Raw genomic sequence first — 8666 nt, forward strand, 5'->3', positions numbered from 1 at the left:
ATAATAAAGAAAATTATTTTTCTAAGATTTTTTATGCGTAAAAATGTAAAAGAAATTTACATTACATATAAATAAAATGAAAAATTTTCTGTATAAAAAGAGTGAAGCTGAAATATGTAAGTAGGCATTTGATCATAAAAACTAAAATATTTTAGAGTTGGAGTTATATTTGGCTGTGAAAATAAATATTTTTTTTTTTATTTTATGCGAGATAAGTTAAAGTGTCACTTTTTTAAATATAATTTTAAATTATATTTTAAATTTTCATACCCATACGTTACATTTTTCCGTAAAATAAAATTATTTTTCAGAAAAAATTTAAAAAATCTCATGGTCAAACAGGCTCTAAAGTATCTTGTTATTTGAAATTTGTACATAAATTATCGGGTGCGCAAACTTTTTTACCTGAACTATAATCAATTATAATATATATATTAAAACTTGCACCAACTATTTATTATTTAAGTTTCATACTTAAACTTTGAAGTAGGAAAATGAACAACCAATAATTATGCGTGTTTTTATACATAATTAATAATAGTTAAAATAGGAAACTCATGCATGGACTTTATAACTCATGTATGAAACTTAAGAAATCAGAGTATCTTTTTTATCATTAACTTGTACAAAAATGAAGATATAAATTACTACTTTAAAAATAAATTTATACTAGTTATAAAATTAAATTCTTCCATTTTTGTTCCGCATTTGAGTTTGAATTTGAATTTTGCTTTTGTTGTGGTAAATTATTTTAGGTGTATGATATTTAAATCAAGTAACAAGCATATCGAATAGTTTCAATGGGATGTAGATGTAGAATAATCTTTTGAAATTAAAGGAAGTGAGCCTATTCTCGGATTCTTTAAGGATAAACGAGTACAAAGTAGTATTCTCTTCGTCCAATGATATTTTTTAAAATTTTGAGAGTTATAATTTTAAAATATTTTAAATAAGAAATTATTATATTTCATACATAATATATTTTATATATTTTAAATATATAATTTTTTTTGAAAAAAAAAATTCACAGTCAAATTTATGATCAATTAAATAATTTAGTTCTTGAAATTCAAAATACTCACATAAATTAGGATCGAGAAGGTACACCTTACTATTCCATAAACTTAACCCTTCTTTGTCCTCGTTAAAATCTTTTTTTATTTTTATTTTTCATTTTCAATAGCTAATCTTATTTATCTTTTTGAGAAAATGTAAAAAAAAATTATATATAATTATTAAAAAATAGTTTTATAGAATTTACTTAGACCTGATAGTTGTATTTACACAAATTAATTTATCACAAGCAATTCATAAATTCATATGAAAAAATATAATAAATATGTGTTTTAAAACCTTTCTGTCGTGTTGGAAATATCATGGGAAAGATTCTTTTGTCATGTTCAATTTAGGGTGAACATAAAATCTTTGCACGTGAATTCATGCATGTTTGTTTTGTGTGAACTATATTACTCCTCGTTACATTTTACTCATTCTAAATTTCTTAATTTATTATTCTATTTTACTTGTTCTTTTTTATTTATTAAAATAAGATAAATTTTTTTTTTTTCATTATACCCTTAGTATAATTGATTGCTCCTTATTATTAACATTCTTGAAAAATATTATAAAGAGAAGTATCATTAAGAATACATCATTAAGAATACAAATGATGTTTTCAATATTAAAACTAACAATAAGATACAATTAAGAGGGGTAAAATGATAAAGTTACGTTACTAATTATTATTATTTTTAATAGTTATGTCATCCTAATTTGAAACGGATAAAATAAGAGAGAGGGAGTACTCATTAGGTAAACTTGGAAGCCATCTTCTTTGGTATATGTGTTTTGGCTAATCTTCATCTTTTCTCTTCTTTTCTTTTCTATAGAAGACGTGATTTCGATCACCTCTTACAATTATTAAAAAATCAACTATTTTTACTTAATTATATATTATGCTTCAATATATAATAATTTAATTAATTTATTATAATGGTTTAAATATTTAATATATTCTATTAATTTTTTATTTATTTAATGATTAAATTTTATTTATTTATTTAATTGTCTATTATGTTCAAAACTAACTTGTTATCACAAATCACAATAATTAATAATTTAAAATATTTAAAAGACATATAGAAATTTTATTGACTCTTATTAAAAAAAAAAACCTCTACTCCCACTTAATTACATATCATGCCCAACAACAACAAACCCAGTGTATCCCCACATAGTGAGGTCTGGAGAGGGTAAAAATATACGCAGTCCATACCTCTACCTATAAAGAAGTAGAAAGGTTATTTTCGATAGACCCCCGGCTCGAGACACGAAAAACTGCACAAATACTCTATTGTTCCATTGTTTCATCATAATGATTTAAATATTTAATATATTCTATTAATTTATATTAGTTAACTATAACTACATATTGAAAGTAATTTTATTTATTTATTTAATTATCTATCATATTCAAAACTAATTTGTTACCACAAATCACAATAATTAATAACTTAAAATATTTAAAAGACATATAGAAATTTTATTGACTCTTACAAAAAAACACTCTACTCCCACTTAATTAAATACCATGCCCCAATATATAATAATTCCATTGTTTCATCATAATGATTTAAATGTTTAATATATTTTATTAATTTATATTAATTAACTATAACTACATATTGAAAGTAAATTTTATTTATTTATTTAATTAGCTATCATGTTCAAAACTAATTTGTTACCACAAATCACAATAATTAATAAATTAAACTATTTAAAAGACATATAAAATTTTTATTGACGTTCATTATTTTAGCACTACTGCATAATTTGAGATAAAATAAAAAGTACTGCAAATCATAATAATTAACAATTTAAAATATTTAAAATACATATAAAAAATTTAGTTCTCTCAAAATTGTATCGAAGCCACATAAATTGGGACACAAGGAGTAAATATATTATTTGATAATTACGTAAAAATTATTATAAATCACAATAATTAACAATCTAAAATACTTGTTAAAAAATAGATAAAAGTTCTATTCAACTCTCAAAATTTTAGCGGTGCAGCATAAATCATGACAAAATATAAAATTATCTTAATTAATTGTAACTAAATATTTAAAGTAAATCAATTTTATTATTTTAATTCAATTTTATATAAAAAATAATCTTTTTATTTTTTATTTATTTTAGTAAATTTAAATTTTAAAGTTATTTTTTTCTTATATAGAAATACTAATATTTAAACTTAACTTTAAATTTTTAAAGTAAAAAATTAATAAATTTAATAAAATAAAATAAATTTCTAATGAAAATTTTCTTAGAATTTGTGTTGGGTCAGTATGTATCAAGTTAAAAAGAAATAAAGAAAAATATATAGTAAAATTTTATTATTGTGAAAGATAAATATAATGCACTATCCAATAATGTTTAATAATATCATATTTTGCATATGCAAATATAGCATCCCATATTTAATTAATATACTATTCCGATGAATTATCGATGATTACTATTGGATATGATAAAATTATATTAATTTTTATAGTAATAACATAATCAATCGCTCTTAATTAATTATTATGAGTCATCCAGGTATTAAGAAAATAAATGATATTTAATGAAAAATAAAATAGACATAAAATACGAAATTAACTCTTAATGTTTTAAATTAAATTTTCGTCTTTCGAATGATGATTTTACTATATCACTCCTTACTATAAGTCATTTATGTATTAAAAAAATAAGAATAACAAAATTATATGTCAACATAAAATATTTGATTGACTATCAAAATTATATTAGTGCCACATAAATTGGGACGGGACAGAAGAAGATATAAAGCAACATGTATTATTTGAAAATGAAATAAAAAGTACTGTAAATAACAATAATTAACAAAAGAAAATTAAAAATTGACTAATTTCTACTTCAGCTCAGTCGTGATTTACTATATCACCCCTAATTAATTATCATGGTCATTTAAGCATTGTGCCACATAAGTTGAGATAGAAAAATATTATAAATCACAATGATAAAAAAATTAAATTATTTAAAAAATATAATTGGTTGTCATCGACACAAAATTCTGGACAAGGAGAGTAGCATATATTATTCAAAAATTACATAAAAAGTATTATAAATTTCAATTGTTAACAACTTAAAATATCTAAAAATAATTTAATATGTTATATATTTCAAAAAAAATTACATGAAAAATACTAGAAATCACAATAATTAACAACTTAAAAAATTTAAAAGATATAAAATATTTGGTCGACTCTTGAAATTATATCAGTGTCACTGAAATTGGAATAGAAGAAAAGTATTATAAATCACAATAATTAAAAAAACTTAAATTATTTTTAAAATATAATTGATTATCAAAACCACAAAAAATTGGACAAGAAAAGTAACGTATATTAATTAGAAAATTACATAAAAAATATTATAAATTACAATAGTTAATAACTCAAATTATCTAAATACATAATAAATAACATATGTTGAACTCATGCTAGATTCCGGATGAATTCTAGAAAACATATGCAATACTTTTATTAAAATTTTTTATTTAAATATATCAAGATTAAAAAGATAAATGAATATTTTAATGCTGGGCCCGTGCTTACACAGGCCATGCTCCTATAGTATACTTAAAAGGATCATTTTATCATGAAAATAATAATTTTTTAAAGTTGAAGTTAGCATTGTATTTGACTATGAATATAAATCAGAGTTATTTTTAAAATGAGAAAATGATCAAATGCCTCAAAACCTTTACCTTAAATCCCAACAACACACTTATAATCCCAACAACACACTTATACTTTGCAGGGTCCTATGCCCCTCTGAACTATTTTAAAGTGAAATTATTACTCTCTGAACGCTGAAATGACAAGAGAGTGTGTTTCAATCTCTTTAAAAAGAGTGAGAATGATTTTTTTTATTAAAAAAATATTTTTAATATTTTTTTACTCCTTTCTTTATTCATTTTTTATTCTTCTTCTTCTTTATTCATTTTCTTTCTTCTTCTTCTTCTTTTCTTCTCCTTCGTCTTCTTCTTCTTGAACTCGACAATGGTATCTTCAAGAACTCAACAATGACATCCAATCCAAAATTAATTTATCATCTCCTCCGATATAAATCACAATAAACGGTCAAACTACACCAACTACCATTTCATCCAAACTAACAATCGCCTCCCTAAAAGCTCCATTCCTCGAAACACTAAGATTATTCAAACTTACATACTCATTAACCAAATTACTATACCAAGAATCATCGTTCTCATGAAATGAAACATAAACTTCCAACAATGCTCTATACACATTTTGTGGAATCTTGAAATCTTTTAACTTTACATTGATTGAATTTTCAATCTCAAACCATAAATCATCATTCAAATTCACATTTCTTGAAATTGAAATAATCAAATCAGCACCATAATCAAAATCAACACCAATTTTTTTCACAATCATAAATTCAACATCAACTTTCATAGTTGAGATTTTTTTATTTTTTTGAAAAAGAACAAGATTGAAAAATGACATTTCAGCTCGGCATTGTATCAAACATTTGTTGAGCATAATCTAACATTTCATTTCTTACATACCCAGAAATCGCACAGTTCCTACATTCTTTTTGGGGTATTTCGTTGAACAATTTGTGTGCTTCCTCAACATCACCTTTCTTGAAAAAACTAGTAATTCTTTAGTTCCAATTGAACAACGAGTTTGCAATTGAACTCATATGACGAATACAGAAATGAAAATTTTTGTTCCTGAAGCAAATGTGTGAAGCCGTGCAAATTTTCATTCTTGAAACAATTTTTTTTTCTAAACTTTGAGTTTAATAGTCGACTTTGAATTTTCTATTTAACAAAGATTTGAGATTGAAGAAATCAAATAAAGATAAAAGGAAAAAAAAGAACAAAAGAATGGAGATTCATTATTGTGGAAGAACGTGAAATAAATGGAAAAAAGTAATGAAACTGAAAAGAAAATTTAAAAACAATACAAAGGAAAAATAATAATAAATAAAAGTAATTAATTTTTTATATTTTAAAAAGTAATATTACATGGCATGACGTGGAAGTGAGTGCAACTCACTGCCTGAAACAGTGTCTGGGCGTCAGTTTTTGGGGTGTAAATATTTCACTTTAAAATAGTTCAGAGGGGTCATAGGACACCCGCAAAGTATAGGTGTGTAGTTGAAATTTGGGGTAAAGGTTGGGGACTTTTGACCATTTTCTCTTTTAAAATTTTATGAGAGAAATAAGATTGAAAAAAGTGAAAACAATTCATTTTTTCAAAAATAATTTTTACCAAAGTGAAATAATTTTTTTGATCAAACATCATTATTTTTACTAAGGTGAAATAATTTTATTTTTTAAAAAAAAAAATCATCGCCAAACGCCTACTTAATATTCACATAATCACATCTTAAATAATACTTCAATTAAATAAGATAAAATTAATTAATCATAAAATTATAATTCGTTCAAGTTTAAGTTGATTATTGACTTGCACATTTCCACCTTATAGTTTCTTCTCTCATTTTCTTTTCCCCTACATCTGATAGAATAAATTCTTTTTTTGAGAAAATGGATACTACGGTCAAAGAAATAGAGCCATGAAGCATACTCGTAACTCATTAGCCTCTGCTCGGCTCGACTCACTTAAAGGGCTCGATTGATTGGAGAACAAGTTATTTCAGAATAATTTATTATGTAATTATAATTATTTTGGATTCTTATTCTATTTTCATGATGAGATGAAATAGGATATTTTATAGTTTTATTTCAATCAAATATAAAATAAATAATTTTTAAAATTGATTATTTCTTATCCCACGTATAAAATAGGTCCAAAGGGTTATTAACATTGATGTTAAACAGTGACTGGTTAAGTATAATATTTGTAAGTTAATTAATTCTATTCTTTCATAACAAAAGTAAAATATTCACTAATGTGACTAATGACAATTGACAGCCATGAGCCATGGGACATAGAGCAATAACCTCAAACTATAATTTGTTTGTTTCTTTGGCAACTTTAAAAGCCACGAACCTACTTCTCCCACCAGATATATTCATGTGGTTTTTGTTATGCCACGTCATCCATTTTTCCATCTATTATTTCTTCTTTAACCAATTGTATTTTTGGTGGTATTTCTTAATTTGTGTTGATGTAAAAATTGAATTGGGATTTTTTACAAATTGGTAATCCACAAAAAAAAAATGAAACACGACAACTATAGGTGTGATTTATTTATAATCACCAACATATTGAAATATTTGTACCGTCTTTGTCACGTGAAATAGGATTCAATTGTACATCCATTATTCCACTTTCCTGTTCTTGTATAGTGCGAAAATGTGACAATTGATTTGAATTTATTTTGGACGGTTGCAAATATGGGTGGTTTTAAGTTTACTCATGAAAATATTGTTCTAAGGTTAGTCTAAATTGAATTATAAAAGATTTTATCAAGAGTATTTTTATTTGATACATGTCATGTAGTTATACCAAATTAAAATAATTACTATTAACTATCTCACCCCTTAAGCAAGAGGTTGGGGGGTTCGATCCCGACCTCTGGTGAATGAAGAAAATATTGTGGTCAGTTTCCTACCGCTTAGTGCGCTGATAGTTGAACGGAGGATTAGTCTCACGGCTGCCCGACTGTGGGGAGACTTTGAGAAACAAAAAAAAAAAAAAAATTACTATTAGGCTATTGAGAACAAATTATAGAAAAACAAGTAAAGAATTTAAGACAATAAGAACTAGATAAATAGAGTTATTATGACATGTTTTTTAGCTTATTTCAGTTCATATATTCATTTCAACCCAAATAACTTATACATCATTTATTAACTAAATCCAATCCATTTTAACTGATAAAATTCAGTTTAATTCGATTATTTGACGAACCTAGTTGCAAACTACCAACTCATTTCAATAGAGAAGAGAAGTACGTGTACTAGCTTCTGCACGAAGTGCATGCACCAAACGAATTTATGTACTCCTCTTGTGTAATCACATGATTATGGGCAGTTAATACCTGAAGAATAGTTATTTAACCGTCAGTGCAAAATCAATTATACTTAATTATAATGTCTAGCCAAAAAAAAAAAAAAAAACGTTCTCAGTATATGAGCAAAATAATCATGTTGAGTGGTACATTAATAGTCAAGAATATTGCAAGTATAATTGTATTGCGCCAATAGTTTTGACATATTTGAGCCATAGTTCGTTTTTCAAACACAAAATGTCATGTTAGAATGTCATTAGTTGACATTAAATTGAAAATTTTATTATTTATCATTGGTGAATAATGTTTTTTGCTTTACGTTGGTCCAGTTCAAATTCAACTAGGGCCCAATTTGTTTCAAATGTGGGCTTAACTAGGGAAGTTCAGGTTAATGCACTTTCGTTGGGCTCGTTCATGTATGGATGATGATGTCGTTAAAATTGAAATGGGCCGGGTTTCTTTTGAGAAGATCTAGGCCTTCTTTTATGTGCTGGATGACTTCGGTGATTTACGCAACAGCTAATGTTTTCTTTCATAGGCTATAGTTTAAATTTGAGAATTTCTTATAAGTAACAAACTTATAGCTATAATTAGAATTTTTATAGCAATTATTTCGTAATTAT

This window comes from Capsicum annuum, chromosome 8 (genome assembly GCF_002878395.1).
Source record: "Capsicum annuum cultivar UCD-10X-F1 chromosome 8, UCD10Xv1.1, whole genome shotgun sequence".
NCBI lineage: Eukaryota > Viridiplantae > Streptophyta > Magnoliopsida > Solanales > Solanaceae > Capsicum > Capsicum annuum.